Source organism: Myotis daubentonii, chromosome Y, assembly GCF_963259705.1.
Source record: "Myotis daubentonii chromosome Y, mMyoDau2.1, whole genome shotgun sequence".
Taxonomy (NCBI): domain Eukaryota; kingdom Metazoa; phylum Chordata; class Mammalia; order Chiroptera; family Vespertilionidae; genus Myotis; species Myotis daubentonii.
Window position 1 is genome coordinate 9,934,534 of NC_081862.1, and position 19,075 is coordinate 9,953,608.

The window sequence follows — 19,075 nt, forward strand, 5'->3', positions numbered from 1 at the left end:
AGATGCTTGATATGACTTCCATCTTGTTTAATTTGAAGAGACTTTGCTTGTGTCTCAAGTGGTCTATCTTTGAAAATCTCCCATGTACACTTAAGTAGAATGTATATTCTGTATCTTTGGGATGAACTGTTCTGAAGATGTCAATTAAGTCTGTCTGATCTAGTGAGCTCTTTAGGATTGTTGTCCCCTGTAGTGGCCTTCATGTTAAAGTCTATTCTGTCAGATATGTTTATTCCTAGTCTAGCTTTTCTTTTCTTTTCCATTTGCATGCAAAATTCCCTCTCATTCTGTATGAGTCTTTTGTTTTGAGGTGGGTCTCTTGTTGACAGCGTATAGGTGAGTCATATTTTTGAATCCATTCTGCAACCCTACGCCTTTTGATTGGAGCATTTAGTCCATTTACTTTAAGGGTTACTATTGATAGATACTGACTCATTGCCATTTTAATTCTGTATGCCGAGGTTTCCCTCTCATTTCTTCTTCTCATTACAGCAGTCCCTTTAGGATTTCTTATAATTCTGGTTTGTGGTGTTGTATTCTTTAGCATTCTTTGTCTGGGAAGCTCTTTATCTAAACATCTATTTTGAATGACGGCCTTATTGGATATAGTAATCTTAGTCTCAGAACCTTGCTTTCCAGTACATTAAGTACTTCATGTCATTCCCTTCTGGCCTGTAGAGTTTCTGATGAGAAACCAGGTGTCAGCCCTCATTGGAACTTTATTGTAGGAAACACATTTCTTTTCTTTTGCTGCCTTGACAATTATCACTTTTTCTGTAATTTTTGGCACTTTAATTATTATGTGTCTGGGAATGGGCCTGTTTGAGTTCTTCTTGTTTGTGGTTCTCTGTGGTTCCTGCACTTGTGTGACATTTTCCTTTAAGAAGTTAGGGAAGTTTTCTGCCATTGTTTCTTCAAACACCTTCTCTATGTCTTTCTCCCTTTCTGCCTCTTTGGGCACACCCACTGCTGTTATATTGCTACATTTCCGGTAGCCTCACAGTTCCTTTAACCTGTCCTCCTGTTTATTAATTGTTTTATTTTCTGGTTTTTCTAATTGAGTGATATTTTCTCTCTGACTAATAATTCACTGATTTGATCCTCAGCTTCCCTAATATGCTGTGTATTTCTTCCAATTGGTTCTTTACTAGTGTTATGTCATATTTTTAACCTAGAACTTTTCTTTTTTTATAGCTGCTATATTTTTTTTCATGCTATTGAGCATTTTTACCATGATTGCTCTGAACTCTGATTCAGATAAATTTCTTATCTCTACTTCATTTTTCTCTTCTGAGAATTGTCTAGTTCTTTCATTTTGGGATTGTTTCTTTGTTTCCTACTTTTGGCTTTCTGTTTGAGTTTGTGATGATGAGTTATGTAGATCCTCTATCAGTGGTTCTTCATCTTATGGCCCTTTAAATACACTTCCTCATGTTGTGACCCAACCATAAAATTATTTTAATTGCTACTTCATAACTGTAATGTTGCTACTGATATGAATCGTAATGTAAGTATCTTATATGCAGATTGGTCTTAGGCAACCCCTGTGAAAGGGTCGGCCGAACGCCAAAGGTGTCGCGACACACAGGTTGAGAACCGCTGTTCTACACCTCTCAGTCTGTCATGCTGGACAGTGTTAAAGGCTGTTTATGACTAATTAGGTCAGGCAAAGACTCAAAGCCTCAGGAGACCACCTCTGGCTACACACTTGTAGGCTTCTGACTTGAATTGCCCCTGTAGGCAGTCATCCTCAGGCAAGAGATTTTTTGCAACATGGCGGGTGGTGGCTTCTACTGGAGACCAATTGTCATTCTTAATCTCTTTAGTGGCCTAGAGAAAAGTGTTTTACAGTTGGGACTGAATTGCAATATGACTCCGAAATTCCACTCTATATTTTGCACCGAAAATAACTGGAGACTTGGGTATCTATCTTCTGAGCTGTATCCCCTGAGTCCCTAGTCCTGGCTTCTTCCCTCACAGCTCCAGTGCACTTCACCCTCCCTTTGCCAGAGCACAGGGAAATTTGTGTGTTGTTCCTTTAGGAGGATGCCTGAGTATCCATCAGTCTCTCCCTGTTCGATAGCTGGGGGCGAGAAGGGCAGCGCGGTTGGGGGGTGGGAGGACAGTTGGGGGTGAGCAGGCCAGTAGGCATAGTGGTTAGGGGAGATCAGGCAGGCAGGCAGGCAGGCGAGCTGTTAAGAGGCAGTGGTGCTGGATTTCAAGAGGGATATGTGACTTCTGGATTAGGCTCAATTCATAAACTGGCAGTCAGACATCCCCCAAGGGTCCCAGATTAGAGACAGTGCAGGCCAAGTTGAGGGACACACACTACTGTGAACGAATTTCATGCACCGGGCCAGTGGTATATCCATAAAGTTATATTTTGTGATTCCAAGAATCATATGCTTGTTGAGGAAATATGGCAACCAAATTAACACATCTTAATAAATACAATATAAGTATTTTGTCAACAGGCTGAAAAGTAATATGTGTGGGTTCATAGGGTCTGTTTTTAATAAAAATGAGGGTGGAAAGGCACACTTGAAAGAGTCAGGCATTGCAAGTTGGTAAATCACAGAGTGCACATAGTTGTGAAAAAATAAGGCAAATGTGACTCATTCATATCAGTACAGAGATGTCTTAAAGTCTAACATAGAGACTCTCACTATTTATTATGTTGGAAAGTTGAAACCATTGAGGGAATCAGTGTAGTTAAGAACAATATGTCTCTGCAGTTGAATATACACAAACAGCCTATCCACTTAAATTTTGGATGTGCTAGTAAGCACATAAATTAAAGGCTGATTTGTGGACATTTGGGATAAGAATTAGCACTGAAACATGGTAATATTCATGGGAAATGTAATATTTCTCATATTTTGAAGGACATCCGGGGCTCTTCACATGAGCTGTTAAATGCTGGTAGTACAGATTAAGGCAGTAAAATTTATATTGCCATCATTACCAAAACTAAGGTTATACATTTAAACTAGTCAGCATTAGGAGAGAGCCATGCTAAATTGGTGATAAATTATAAAATTATATGTGGAATGAATTTGGCATGTACTGGCCCAATAAAATATTACTATGCACAGGTGATATCTTGCAAGTATTAGAATAAATCCAAGTGCACCACTAGCACATGTGGCTTTTCCTGAGTCCAAAATGTAGTTGAAAGTGTAGCATAAAAGTTCTAAGGTAAGTGAGACAGTCAATTTTGAAATTAAATGGACATAACTTGCCTCTATATTGTGGGCATCCAGGAGCAATGAAAGCGTTTTAACCGAAATGCTAATAATTCAATAGTTGCGTACCGAAATAACTATTAGTTCTTAGGTGAAAGTGCATGAAGAAGTGAGTGTAACGGGAAAATTAGGAAGTTTTTAGTAATGTCGACAAGAGATTGTGAGCAAGAGAGAGCAAAGTAGAGAAGGAGAAAAGTTGATAGAGGCTTGTCAAGCTATAGGTAGGCACTGATAAATATGTATGTGGACATCATGGAAATTGCTTGCACTTTGTTCAGAATCAGAAAGGTTTTTCCCACTAATGGTCATTTAAGAAATTAAGGAAGATGTACAGGGAGGGCAAGATATCAGAAGATAATACATTCCAGAGTAACATATCACAGCGCATACAAGCATGAGCCTAAATAGAGCCTAAGAGTAAATTTAAACATTGTTGTGGAAAGAGGAAATAAAGTGTTGTTTTGAATAATTGTTTTCCCTTAAAACACTGCTCTCCAAGATGATATCCTCACGTAAGTACTTGTCATTTACAGGAACGCTGTCACGTGGGAGAGGGAGTTATGCAGGCATTCCTTGCAAAGAGACAATCCCTTCCAGGAGAAATTACCATATATCTCCAAGAGATGATGACTGCACTACTAGTTATAGGTAATGGGCAATAAAGCGTAAGACACCTAAACTATACTATACACTGTCTGTTGTTGAGGTGAAATTCATCTGTCATAACACTAAATATTCACCATTGACCAACTAACATATAGTATATTCAGAGTCTTATGCCACCACCATATCTGAGTAGGTCCAAAACATCTTTATCACCCATAAAAGCTCTTTAGGTAAAGCTCTTTATCATACATAAAAGCTCTGAAGGTAAAGCAGTCGCTACCATTCTCTTCCTCAGTCCAGCTTCTATGAAACAGCAACCGGTGTTCTGTCTGTATTCATGCACCTTTTTTCCACAGATCATAGTGTCAGCATGAAAAAGGATAGGACCTTTTGTGTCTGGCTTGTTTCCGTTACCATAAATGTGTCCAAGGGTCATCCATGTGGCAGTAATCAGTTCACCGTCAATTTAATGGCTGGTTAAATATCCCCTTGCAGCTCTAGTGCACACAGCTCATTTACCACTTCAACCGTTGGGGTCGTTTCCACCAGAGGACTGATGTGAGCATTTTGGACTAGTATTTCATAGAAGTCTCCAGTTATTGTCCGTGCAAAATTTAGAGTGGAATTTTGGAGTCATATTGCAATTCAGTGTTAAATGTTTGTTGTAGGAGTTTCCCTTATTTTCCACAGCAGCCACGCCTTGTGCCCTTTCTGTTCCTTGTGCACAGGATTCCAGTGGCTCTAAATTCCCAACCAGCCCTGCTGTTTTCCTCTTCAAACATTGGGACCTACTTAGGAATAAAGTGGTATCTCACTTAGGTTTTGGTTGGCGTTTCCCTAACTACCCATTATTTTGATCCTCTTTCCATGAGCTTGTTAGCTGTTTGGGTATCTTCTTTGGAGAAATGACTCTTGAAGCCTTCTGTCCATTTGCATTTTCCTATTTTTATAGAGGTTCATATGAGAGCTGTGGTAAGTGTCCAGATATACTGCATGTAAGGGACAGGATTGGAATTAACAGGCCATCTTGTGTTTAACTCGAATTTTACTTTTATTTGCCACAGGCAGTACTATATGCAGTATGCGTTTTGTATTATCTTGGAAGTCTTGTATTCTTTCCTTAGTCGCTCATTTGGAACAGTCCAAATCTTTCAGGAGTGAAGGATCATACTCATTTATTTTCCTCATTAAAGAAATGAAGTGCAACATTTTTTTTGTTTTGTTTTTTACCTGAGGATATATCTCTACTGATCTTGGGAGAGTGGACGGAGGGAGTGGGGCTGAGAGAGAGCTACATCAATGTGAGAGAGATACTTCGATTGGTTTCCCCATGCACACTCCCCAACCAGGGCCAGGGATGGACCCTGAAAACCAGGCTCATGCCCTTAACCTGGAATCGAACCCGGGATCCTGCAGTGCCAAGACCGGTGCTTGACCCACTTAGGCACACCAGCCAGGAGGGTATTGTATAATTTTTTAATCAGAAAGAGCATTTGTCAGCGTGAAACATAAGAATAATACGTAAGTCAGAATTCCAGCCCGTTTTCAGAAAATGTGCCTTCATATGTATTCATAGTCAATTATTTCAGTCAAAGCATTATTCTTCAGCTGAATTTTATATAAGTGTAAGTTCCCTTGTCTACCTCAGCTTTACTGACAGGTGTATAAAAGCATAGGTTTGCCAACTTTTTAAGACTTTACTAGGGTCATGTTATACTGACATAAAATTATTCGTTAAGATGTTAAAGTATTTTTATTTGGTCACTGACTTTACAGGATGCACAGGTGGTGCACCATCAACCAGAGGGCCCCTCTGACTTATGGTGGAAGGAGTCGCTGGGATGATTATTACAGCCTCACATGAAATGGGTATGATTGGGGGGCATAACAATTACTGCAACAGCCAATGGGACACCTCTGTAAGAGGCCATGAGTGTGATGCTGGTGGGGATCATAGGATTCACCATCTATGCAAGAGAGAGTGAATCATGCAGTGCAGTAGCTCAACTTATTGGGATTCTCAAGAGCTGCCAGGAGGGAAGTCCCTGTGACAGATGAAGTAGAAAATGAACTTAAAAATAATGCTATGTTATGGATGGCTTTTTATTTGAAAAGAAATTGTCTTCTGTTATTTACGAATGAATAGAAGCAAATGGTGGGTCTGGGGAAGAAGCAAGAATTTTAGATCCCTTTGTGAAACTTCTGCATAGAATGCAAAGTTTGAATTCTTCAAGGTTATTTTATAAGTTTTGATTTTAATAAGAACATACTTTAATGTTTAAATTGAATATCTGATTGTTAAAATATTCAGAATAAAGTTTTCCACTAAATGGGATTTCTTGTCTCATTTTACTACAAACACATAAAAGCCATGTGTTTGGATGGTGAGGTGAATTCTTGGCCCTAAATTTCCCAAGGTGTCTTTGACCACAAGTGCATGAAGTCTTTGAAGTGAACTGAATACAAAATGAAGCATTGTGTTACTTCTTCATGGCATGCTGCCCTGTTTCCAGTTGTCGGGGGGAGGTAATCAAATGACATATTCCTGGAAAACCTAAATGGAAAAAAGAATTGAGGCACCTCCAACAAGGCTGTAAAGCAATTGTTCACCTCCATCCTGTGGCATTTTGTATGTCCTCAATCTTTAAAGGAATAGTATAAGTAGGAAGAAAAATTACATGTGTAATTATATAAATGTTTGAACAAGTCTAAATGTAAGCATTCTTTTGTTAATTGAAATGACATCAGAACCTCTCTGAAGTGGGACGGACACGATTGAAACAGAATTTGCCACTTAACAAGCTTTCCTGACTATACCTCTGAATTAAATAAACAAAAGTGCCCTTTGATTGATATATGTGTTTTCCTATAGAAATGCTCCTGCACTTCCTCTTCAACTTTTTGACATTTAATATATGCTCTCCAAACATCGAGTTATCTTGAAGCCTCAGTATTTTTAGGAGTGAATGTCAACAAACTTCCCAAATGGGAAAATTTATAAAAACTCACTTGTTGGACTGTTGAGTGTATAGTTATCAACAAGCCTTCCAAATACAATTTTAAAAATCTCCCCCAAAATATTTGGTTTCTTAAAGTTATTTTTACTGGAATACTGTATGGGAAATTAATTTTGGAAGCTGGAACCTCAACTTTTTAAGGACCTTAATGTCTAGCCTGTCAAAGTTGGGGATGGTAGGGGGACAAACCCTGGTCCGTATGGCTCAGTGAGCCCCTTTTTCATTGCAAGCTGGAATGGTGCTGGATTGGTGAAATACCTAATAAAGCCATTTGGACGCCAAATTTACTCAGCTTAATTTTACCACTGTAGGTTTGTACTCATAACGTACTATGGTGTAGAGAAATACTCGACAAACAATACAAAACTTCGCATCATGAAATAGATCACTTTATATACAATCCCATGGGGAAGTGGACTAAAAAGGAAGATTAAAGGGGAAGAAGGAACAGCATAAAAATCCTGACCATGACAAAAGGCTCCTTCTTGTATTTCTAAATGGATATTCTGGGTATCAAAACCCTAAGCTAAGTACATACTTTTAGACATATTTATTTTCATTGCTTTCCAGAGGAAGGGAAAGGGAGAAAGTGTTAGAGCCATCAATGGTGAGAGAGAATCCTTGATTGGCTGCTTCCTATAAGACACCTACTGGGCTAAGAGCCCACAATGGGGACATGTCCCAGCCTGGGAATTGAATCCTGACCTCCTGGTTTACAGGTCCAAACTCATCCACTGAGCCAAACAGGCCAGGCTTTGGCTCTTCTTTATTCAGAGTCTTCCCTTTGACATTCGTGTGCTCCAGCTGCCCGGTATCCAGGCTGCCTGACTGCTGTGGAGATGGGGGACTCTAGGGTACATTCTAGTAGTAAGGAACCTACTATGTGTGCCTCACTCTCCCCGCTTGCTTTCTGATGTCCTAGAGACTCCGCCCATAGGGCCTTCATGTACAGGATCTCTGTGCACCAGCAGTCACCTCCTATCCAGGTCTCTTCTGTGAACATCTTCATAGATGGAGTTCCTATCTAAGCTTTCTAAGCCTCATTGCCTTGATACTATGCTTTTGTGAATATTGTGATGGAAAGTCCAGGTTGCAATATAGGATTTTTCTGGATTTCTCAGTTGTGGTCTCCAGAACAAATAAAACATCAAGTGCAGGACACTTGGTTTTAGAGGCAACATGCAGCAATGAGTTTTCTTTTGTTGTGTCTTAATATGCTGGGTTTTTTAAATTAATTCTTTAGAGAGAGGTGAATGGAGAGAGACAGGCACAGAATGCTAATGACAGTGGGCAATTCCAGAGGAGGACATGCTGACAAGAGCTTTACATAAGTTGGCCCCACAGGTGAATCTCCCCACAAGGTAATGGGCACGATCTCTATGTGTGGAGGAATTAACACCCAGACCACAGGATGTTTTGCCTTTGCCCTTCCTCCCTCAGATCCTGCAAATTTTTATGCTTTTCCTCAAATGCCAGAGGTTCTAATTCCCATTATGGACACTACTCCATGTCAAGGTGGGGATGGGAAGAGAAGGTTCATGTCAGACAGAGGGACAGGGAGAAGGAGAGGGAGATAATATAATAGAGAGGAAGAGAAAGAGAGCGTTTGCTGTAAGAGATATGCATTTTCTGACCCTTGTTCTCTTATCCTCTTTTTTGGAGGGTGGGGAGCTCACCCACAGTTACAGAGACTTCAGCATTTTCTTTTCCAACTAGAAGAAGCAGAGTGGGCCTGGCCAGTGTGGCTCAGTAGGCCTATGAACCAAGAGGACAAAGTTCAATTCTCAGTTGGAGCAGGGGCTGGAGTTTATGCCTGGATCCCCAGGTGGATGTGCAGGAGAAAGCCAACCAATGATTTTGTCTCATTATTGATGTTTTATCCATCTCTCCCTCTCCCTTCCTCTCTGAAATCAATAAGAAATATACTAACAAACAGAAAAATGAGCTCCTAAGCTGATGGGCCCAAGCTAGAAGAGTGGAAGGTAGAAGAGAAAGAAAGGAATGGCAATAAAAAGAGAATGAAGGGCCAGGTGCTGTATGTGACAAGCTAGGAAGCTGCTGACACACAGTAGAGAGCAGCAAGCACATGAGTGGCTGGCACTGAATGAGAGGCAGTAGGAGGAGAAAAAGCAGGACTGACTTCCTCACAATTAGGGAGACATACAGGCAAATGGAGCCCTGCCCCTGGGCCTGGATGTGTGGCCTTCTCCCTAGGTGCTCCTCTGGCAGGCCACTCAGTGAGCAAACTGAGACAGCCTAGGGCCAGAATGCAGTGGCAGGTGGGCAGGGAGCCTGTTCCTTCCTGGCCAGCTAACTGTCCACTGACTGTGGGATCCAACAGCACACTAGGACATCTGTATTTCACTTGGTTGTATTGACCCTCAGTGGCCCTCCATACCCCCATAACCCTCGGGTGACCTTCACCTGTGTCCACTTAAGTGCTCTCCGGGTACTGGCTTGGGGTTGTTCACTCTTCAGACCCGGGGCCTGTCACTGGCTCAGACTTACTTTACCATTTCCTTGATTGATGGGAAGGAGGATCATGAGGGGAAAGTATTCGAACATTAGACCATCCTCTACCAAAGGATGTCCTATTCTTAGGACAGGACACAGAACAAAGCAGAGGTTTATTCCAGCTCAGTATTTTGCTGAAAAGAATGTAAATGTGTTTACAGGCCACAGGAACTTGAATTCAAGAAGGGGCTGGATCCAGGGGAATGATAGGCATGGGCTTGTGAGGCCAGGGCTCTGGCTCCCTGGCAGGCTGATGTCCCTTTAAGGACTGGGGGCCTAACTTGTGCACAGGGAAGCCCTACCATGGAGCAGCCAGAGGGTAGCAATGGAGGCTCCCAGTGGCGAGAATTTTAGTCCAAGTACTGGACTAGTTACCTGTGACGGCACCAGAGAAGTTCTACCTTGTTGGTGCTCACTGGAAGCCACTTGTTCCAGTCCCTGTGAACACACCTTGTGTGCACTGTCCCACTGAACAATCACAGAGGTGAGTGAGTAAGTACAGGTGTACCAGAAAGAACCACCAAACCAGAAAGAATACATAGTGATGTGATCTACTGGAACCAACATCATCCAGCCTAGTGTCTGCGCATCACGATGCACATGCCTTCTTACTTGGCCAGTAACTGCAGGTGGGAGAGTCATGTTAACATGTCATGGAGGACATCAGACGGTTAACATCCAGTTCTCTTTATTACTGACATTTATTCACAACCAGTCAAGCAAGGGTAATCACCGCATCTTCCACCCAAGCCTCAATCCCTCCCCCTGAGAGATTCAGGTGCATATTTCTAACTCCTTAGGACAAATCTCCCCAAAGAAACCATCCAGTCCCCTGTGAGCATTTCCCCCCAACCCTGAGTAGCTGTCTGCAACTGGCTGCTGTGTTCCTGAACGGTATACTTATGTCTGGGCTTCAGTGCCCAAGTGCTCAGAGTAAAGCCTATGAGATGTGCACCCAGCTAGACACTCAAGCAACAGGATCACAGAATGGGAGTTGGGTCATGGAAGGTTCTACAGCCACAGTGAGGACAGGGGTAAGCACAGAGCCAGACCATGCCGGGCCAACCCAACTCCTGAAGCATATGCTTCAGCACGGCATGCATCTGGGCAAGTCGGCCCAGGTTGATGGTGCTGCTCATTTCCTCATAACGAAGATTATTTCTTCACTATTTCTTTACAACCTCAAGACTATGAGAAATTTGCATTTACTCTCCCGGCTTTAAATCAGGCTCAACCCACTCAAAGGTATCAATAGAAAATCTTACCACAAGAAATGTTCAACAGTCCCACTATATGTCAGGCATATGTGCATCAACCTTTAGAAATAGTCAAAAAAAGATTTCCTAATACTCTAATTTATCAATATATGGATGATATTTTAATAGCTTCTGAAATTCAATCACAATTACAGGAGATTTACCAATACCTCCTTGAAAATTTCTAAGACTATAGATTAGAAGTAGCCCCAGAAAAGAAACAATGGCAGGAGTCATTGAAATATATGAGACAAAAATTAACAGATGTCTCCATTATTCCGCAGAAGGTTCAAATTAGAAGAGACAGTATAGAGACTCTAAACGATTTTCAAACGAATTAGGAGACATTAATTGGTTGAGACCCAGTCTTGATATACCTACTTATCAATTGACTAATTTATTTCAAATACTAAAGGGGCCATATGAATTAAATAGCCCACACGTTTTAATCCCTGCTGCAGAAAAACAATTAACTTGGATAGAACAGCATATACAACAAACACAATTAAATAGAATTCTCTCCATAGACAATTTTAAATTATTAGTTTTCCACACTGAGCATTCTCCTACAGGGTTACTTGTTCAAGATAGTATTGTTATTGAATAGATTTTCTTGCCTCATAAATCACAGAAAAAAAAAAAGACATATTCAAACAATTTGCCAAATTATTTACAAGGGAAGATTAAGCTTAAGACCATTATGTGGTTAGATCCATAAGAAATTACAGTACCTTTTACTGTCAAAAAAATTCAAAAATCGTTTCAAATATGTGACAATTAGCAAACTGCTTGTGCTCATTTTTTAGAGAAAATACATAATCATTATCCTACAAAGAAAAGGTTACAATTTCTTAGGAAAACTCAATGAATATGGCCTCATCATATTATAGCTAATGAACCAATTCAAGGCCCTACTGTTTATACCAATGCTAACAAGCTAGGAATAGCTCGGGTTTTCATTTTCAACAGCTAGCAAAGGTAATTCATTATCCATACACTTCAGTACAATGCGCAGAACTATTTGCCATTGCTTTATTACTAAATTTTCCTCAAGCTGTAAGTATAGTCACTGATTCTCAATATGCAGTAATTACTCACTTACTAAAAGCTTTTGCAGTAATGGAAATACCTCAAAATATTAAGACTGACAATGGTTCTGCATATCTATCTACAACATGTCAAACATTTTTTCAATTTCATCATATCACTCACATAACTGGCATCCCTTGTAACAATACAGGACCGGCTATTATTGAAAGACAAAAATCACACCATAAAGGAAATGCTCAAAAAACAAAAAGGGGGAGAATCCCCTAAATGAAGACTATTAACTGCTCTATTTACTTTCATTTTTTTTTAAATCAAGATGAGACTGACAGTACTGCTGTTCAGCGACATTGGGTAAAGGAAGTTTCACAAGAATTCAATCAACCTGTGTTTTATCATAATGAGTCCTCTCAGTCGTGGGATCCTGCATGGATCCTACGATGGGGGCAAGGTTATGCTTATATTTCCACAGGTAAAGAAAACTTCTGGGTTCCTCAGAGGCGTCTTCAGTGGAGACATGGGAACCAAAAGGAAGTTCTACTTAAGTGATCTGACCAAGGATTTCTCAGAGATGACGTTGACGGGGCCTCCTACCCGCAAAGGTCTAAGGTCAATGCAACATAGATCTGTACCAACCTGGGGTCAGGTGAAGAAGCTTACCCAAGAGGGAGAAGAACTGGTTTGGTGTCATGGTAAAGAAGCGACGCCATCGACTTTGTTCCTTGCTATGCTTGCACTAATAACCACTCAGGTAAATGCTGATAATCACACATACTGGGCTTACATTCCTAATCCCCCACTAAATAGAGGTGTTTCTTGGTTGGATTCAAAGGTTCGAATTTATGTTAATGACTCAAATTGCTTACCCGGACCTTATGATGATCGAGGTCCATTAAAACCAGAAGAGGAAGGTAGAGTCATAGAAAATCATACCACTGGAACGCAGGGAGTGCCAATATGCTTAGGTCAAGGAGACCATTGTTTAACAATACAGGCACAAGCCCTGCTGAACATTTTGAAAACACTACTACTGAAACAAAAAAAAAAGGCATTTGATTCTTCTGAGTGCCCATGGGTTTAAAAATGTTAGTTGGGATACTAACAGTACACATCCATTACTTCCCCCATGTCATGTTCCAACGTTTATGCACTTGTCTGATTGGGTCCATTGGGAATCCTGTTGAGGAAAGACAGTTCTGTTTTCATCTAATATTTCCTATGGAAGCGTCGTTGATTGGAGCCCTTCAGGTTCTGCCCATTCCAAAGCCCATGGAGCTGATATATGATAGCGTAGAGGAGATAACAAGCCCATATCCACACAAGTGAATGTGAGCATTGTATGGCATGATGGAGGATTTGTTCCCCCAACACCTCATCAAGAAGGACATCCTGTTGAATATAATTTATGGAAACTGGGGTCTGCCTTACACTCTTTGAAAACATATATTTGCATAAAATAAGCAAATCTATAAAAACAACTCTGGGAATCACACCTTACAATTTTATGCTATCAAAACTGCCTTTGTACAAGCCCGTGTTCGATTACCATTTTTATTAATGATAGAAGATCAAATTGTAAGTCTGCAAAGACAAATGCATATGAAATATAACTAGAATTATTCATCAATTTGCATTACTCCTGTACCTTAGAATGAAAGTCTCTTTCCATAGGAAAAGTTTAAAAAACATTTGTTCAATCATAAAAATCTAACAAAAGAAATTCATAAATTTACAATCTCATATACAAAAAATATTTCAAAAGAAATTGCATAAATTAACTGGGCAAAATGTGTTAAAATATGGTTAAGGAATTGCAACAATTAAATCCTATACCCCATTTACAAGCCACTTTAGGAGCTTCTGTGGAATACTATTATTAATACTCTATCTCTGTATCATTTTATATTTAGTCTTCCAAGGACTCGGGAAAGCCAAGCAACTAATTAAGAGAAAAACAGCTGTGTTATCTCTGATGCTCCATCTAATGAAGCAAGAAAAAAAGGTGGATTTGTAGCTGGACATTTGTAAACCAGGATCTGAAGTCCTGCCAAGAAGAAGTGAATGTTCTATCAGGAGCACAGCGTGACTTGCAAGTGAGTCATGCTTGGTCAACACTGCACACAATCTTGAGTTCAAGGAACATTTGCCTCCATGAGAAAGGCTAGGATTAAATAGTCATGGGTGTAGAACAGAAAGGGAGGGCACAGCTGCAATTTGTCCTCAATAAGCTCTTGTAATAATGTAGAACAAAACAAGATTTAATTGATTAACTGCTGATGCACTGACCTTGTGCCAAACACCAATAAAAGCAATGGTGAGAGTGCAAAGTTTGCTACATTCCTAAGCGAGCTGTAGCCCTCTGTCTGGCATCAATCATCCTATATGGCCGTCTTACCTCTGCGTCTTTGGTTCATTAAACATCCCTCATCAATCTGGACAAAATAGATATATTCCTAGAAAAATACAATCTTCCAATACAAAATCAGGAAAAGGCAAACAACGTGAACAAGCCGAAAACTAGTGATAAAATTGAAACAGTAATCAAAAAGCTTCCAGAAAACAAATCCCTGTACAGGTGACTTCACAGGGGAGTTTTACCAAACATTCAAAAAGAAGTAAAACCAACCTTTCTCACACTCTTTCAAAAAATTCAGGAGAAAGGAACGCTTCTGAGCTCTTTTTATGAAGCCAGCATTACCCTAATCTGAAAAATAAAAAAAGACACCACAAAGAAAGAGACTTACAAGCCAATATTCCAGTTGAACAGTGATGCTGCAATCCTCAACTAAATTCTAGCAAACTGGATCCAGTATTACTTTAGAAAGATCATACACCATGAACAAGTGGGATTTATCCCAGGGATGAAAGGCTGGTACAATATCCGCAAATCAATAAGCATGATATATCGCATAAAAAAAATTGAGAGATAGAAATCACACAATCATATCGTTATATTCAGAAAAGGCATTTGACCAAGTGCAACAGCCTTTTCTGATAAAAAAAAAAAACTCAGCAAAGTGGGAATAGAAGGATCAACCCTCCCCACATAAAAGCCTTATATGAAAAACCTACAGCCAACATCATACTCAATGGGCAAAAACTAAAGCCATTTAACTCAAGAACAGGAACAAGACAGGGATGCTCGCTTACACCACTTCTGTACAAAATGGTACTGGAACTGCTAGCCACAGTGATCACAAAGAAAAAGAAATACATGGCTCCCAAATTGGAAAATAACAAGTATATTGTCATGATTTGCAGATGACATGATACTGTACATAGAAAACCCCAAAGACCCCATCAAAAAATTAGTAAACTTCATAAATGAATTCAGCAATGTAGCAGAGTAAAATATTAATGCCAAGAAATGTATGGCATTTTATACAAAAATAATGAACTTACACAAAGAGAGTTTGAAAAACAATCCCATTTATCATCCCACCAAAAAAATTAAGATACATAGGAATAAACTTAGCTACGAAAGTAAAAGACCTCTATTCAGAAAACTGCAAGATTTTGAAAAAGAGATAGAGGAAGACAAAACAGATGCAAGAACATGCCATGTTAATGGCTTGGTAGAATTAACATCATGAAAATGGCTATACTACCCAAAACGAACTATAGATTAAATACACTCCATGTTAAAATACCAACAGCATATTTCACAGACCTAGAATGAACTCTCCAAAAATCCATCTGTAATAAAAAAATGACCCTGAGCCCAAACAGGTTTGGCTCAGTGGATAGAGTGTCAGCCTCCAGACTGAAAGGTGCCAGGTTCAATTCTGACCAAGGGCATGTACTTAATTGGGGGCACATCCCAAGCAGAGGGTGTGCAGGAGGCAGCTGATCCATGTTTCTGTCTCATCAGTGTTTCTATTTCTCTATCCCTTTCTTTTACTTTCTATAAAAAAATCAATAACAGATGTTTAAGAAACAAACAAATCCCAAATAGCTGCAGCGATCCTGAGAAAGAAGAACCAAGTAGGAGGGATCTCAGTACCAGATATCAAGCTGTTTTACAAAGCCACTGTTCTCAAAAATGACTGACAATGGCACAAGAATAGACATATAGGCCAATGGAATAGAACAGAGAACCCAGAAACCAATCCAAACCACTAAGCTCAATTAATATTGACAAAGGAGGCAAAAACATGCAATGGAGACAAAACCGTCTCTTCAGTAAATGGTTCTGGGAAATTTGGTCAGATTCATGCATAAAATGAAACTAGGCCACCAACTTGCACCATACACAAAAAATAAACTCAAAATGGATAAAGGATTTAAACATAAGATGGGAAACTAAAAATATTAGAGGAAGCCACAGGCAGCAGAGTCTCAGATATATGCTGAAGCAATATCTTCACCGACCCAGCTCCTGGGGCAATGGAAAATAAAGTTAAAATAAACAAATGGGACGACATCAAAATAAAAAGCTACTTCATAGCAAAATAAATGATCAACATACAACAATAAAGCCCACTGCATGGGAGAACATATTTGCCAATGTTCTCTGTGATAAGGGTTTCATCTCCAACATTTACAGGGAACTCATACAACTTAACAAAAGGGAGATAAACAACCCAATCACAGAAATGGGCAACGGAACTAAAAAGATACTTTTCCAGAGAGGACTAAAGGAAGGCCAAGAGACACATGCTCAGAATCACTAATCATCTGAGAGATGCAAATCAAAAGGACAGTGAGGTACCACCTCACAGCTTTCAGAATGGCTATCATCAACAAATCAACAAAGGGCGAGTGCTGGTGAGGACAGGGTGAAAAAGGAACCCTCCTTCACTGCTGGTGGGAATGCAGACTGGTGCAGCCACTATGGAGAACAGTATGGAGTTTCCTCTAGAAACTAAGAAGGGAACTCCCATTTGACCCAGTGATCCCACTTCTAGAAATATATCCCAGGAACCTAGAATTACCAATCAGAAAGGATACATGCACCTCTATGTTCACTGCAGCACAATTCACAATAGCTAAGATTTGGAAACAGCCTAAGTGCTGGTCAGCAGATGAGTGGGTTAAAAAGCCCTGGTACATCTACACACTGGCATGGTATGCTGCCGCAGAAAAGGAAGGAGGACTAACCATTTGCAACACCATGGATGTAGCTGGAGAGCATTATGCTAAGCAAAGCCAGTCAGTCCAAGAAAGATAAATATCACATGACCTCACTCATTTGTGGATTATAATGAACAATATAAACTTATGAACTAAAACAGATCTAGAGACAGAGAAGCATGGATCAGACCATAACCCTCAGAGGGAAGGTAAGGGAGGGTGGGACTGAGGGGGAGAGATCAACCAATGGACTTGTATGCATGCCTATAAATCTAGCCAATGGACGCAGACACCAGGAGGTGAGAGTGAGGACATGCTTGGGGGCTTCGGGGTGGGAGTGTGGGGGCAGTGGGAGATAAGAACACATATGTAATACCTTAATCAATAATAAGACAGAAAGAAAAGGAACCCAGGAACATAAGATCAGGTGAGTATTCACACACTCATACTCATGCACACCCAGGCACAGGCACACTCACACCAGGAAAGGGCTCTGCAGCTCTCAGTGGGAATCACCTCTTATCTCCCAGCCTGACCACAGCTTTCTCACCAGCTGAACCAGAGGACAAGGATGAGTGATGGGCCTGTTGCTCTGCGGAAAGCGACCTCTCACTCCTGGACATTGCCCACTGTCCAGAAGCCACTTTTCTACCCCTTCTCTGTCCCCCTCGCCCTGAGCAGGGCTGGGCTGGCCTGAGAGCCCACAGGCTTGAGGAGCCAGATCCCTGGGGAGCTGGCGCCGGGGGCTGAGGGGACCCCCTTTGTCAAGTGCAAACTCGGCCAGCTGAGGTCACACAATAAAGGCAAATGCCGGAGTTCCATGAACTGTTGCATGTAAGTCTTCTCAGCGAGCTCCCACTCTGGCACAGCAGGTGGACAGCCTCACCCCAGGGAGCCTGGTTTAGACCTCAGGCCTTCATTCCAAACAGGTAGGAACTCATTTTCAGATGGAAAACGCTGGCGGGGGAGGTGCTGCGGGTTACCAGTGATGAGAGCAAGTTCACCCCTGGAGACAGGAAGTTCACCACCAGAGACAGCAAGAACCCAGAGTCTGTGCTTACCTTTTCCAAAGTCCATGCTTCCCACCAGGTGGTCTCCCGCTCAGCAGAGAGGTTGGCAGGAAGGAAGCGGTGACAGGTGGCACCTGGCAAGCATCCTGGGTCTGTACCCTGGTTCCTTTGTGGGCAAAATCTCTTGAGATCACAAGATCAGGAGCAAACAAAGTACCGGGGGCAGGAGGGGGGCTGTGTCTTAACAGGCACAGAGAAGGGGGGACAGGGGCACCTGTGCTACACCCACCAAGCTGCAAGGTTTGGCAGAGGGTGGGTGGTTGATAGGGGGACCCTGTGCTTCCAGGTATGAGGGTGGGGGCGGTCTCAGATATGGAGGGAGAAAGAGGAGGTTGCGACCCCCAGCTAACCTCCCACTCGCCATACCTGGTCTGTGTTTCTGGGGACCACTTTCCCTCTGTGGGTGTGGCTGCCACTTACCTACCTCGTTCCTGGGCCAGGCTTGGCGCTCCACTCCCACCCCACCACAGCCCTCTGTATAGAAAAGAGCTCCCTGCCCTGGGCTGGTCCACTGTCCCTGCTGTCTGGATGGGGACATGTTAGTAACCCCGGGGCAGAGGAGAGCTGGCCAGATGCAATTACATTGTCTCTCTCCACAGGTGCTCTCCTCAGACTTCCCCTGAGGTTTGGGTCACCAGAGCTCTTTGACAAGCCCTGAATCCAGCCTTTTCTCTGCTTACCTCCCCTAAGCCTTCAGGTGATGGCAGCCTACCTGCCTTCCTCCCCCCTCATGAAGGGGTTCTCCTCTCACCAACAAATCCCTGTGGCAAAGTCACACCTGGGCCTGAAAGCAGAAGGAGTGGGCAGGCCAACAAAGCTGAGGAGAGGTAGGGAGGCACTAGCCACAGCCTGGGGCTCAGGATCTGGCAGAGCTGCCCCTTAGCTGAACCTTAACCCAGGGCTATCCACTCAGGTGGCACCTCCAAGGGGCACAGGGGTCCTGGCATGCTCTGTCTGACAAGTTTTGCTGCCTGCTTTTCCATACTCTTTAGGAGATAAATTCAGGGTTGTGAGGAGAGAGGGAGAGGGGAAGAGCAAAGCTGAGGCCCAGCCCTGTCATCAAAGCTGGCCTGAGGCATCTCCTGAGGGTCTTTGGAAATCAGCTTCTCATAGTGGAGAAGGACTTGTAATAAGAATAGAGCCACAGTTGTTTAATAATTACTTGCAAACTATAAATACGCGGCCCTGGGATACTGGAGGATGAAACAGTCTCTACTGAAAACATAGGCTGCCTCCATGGCCCATTA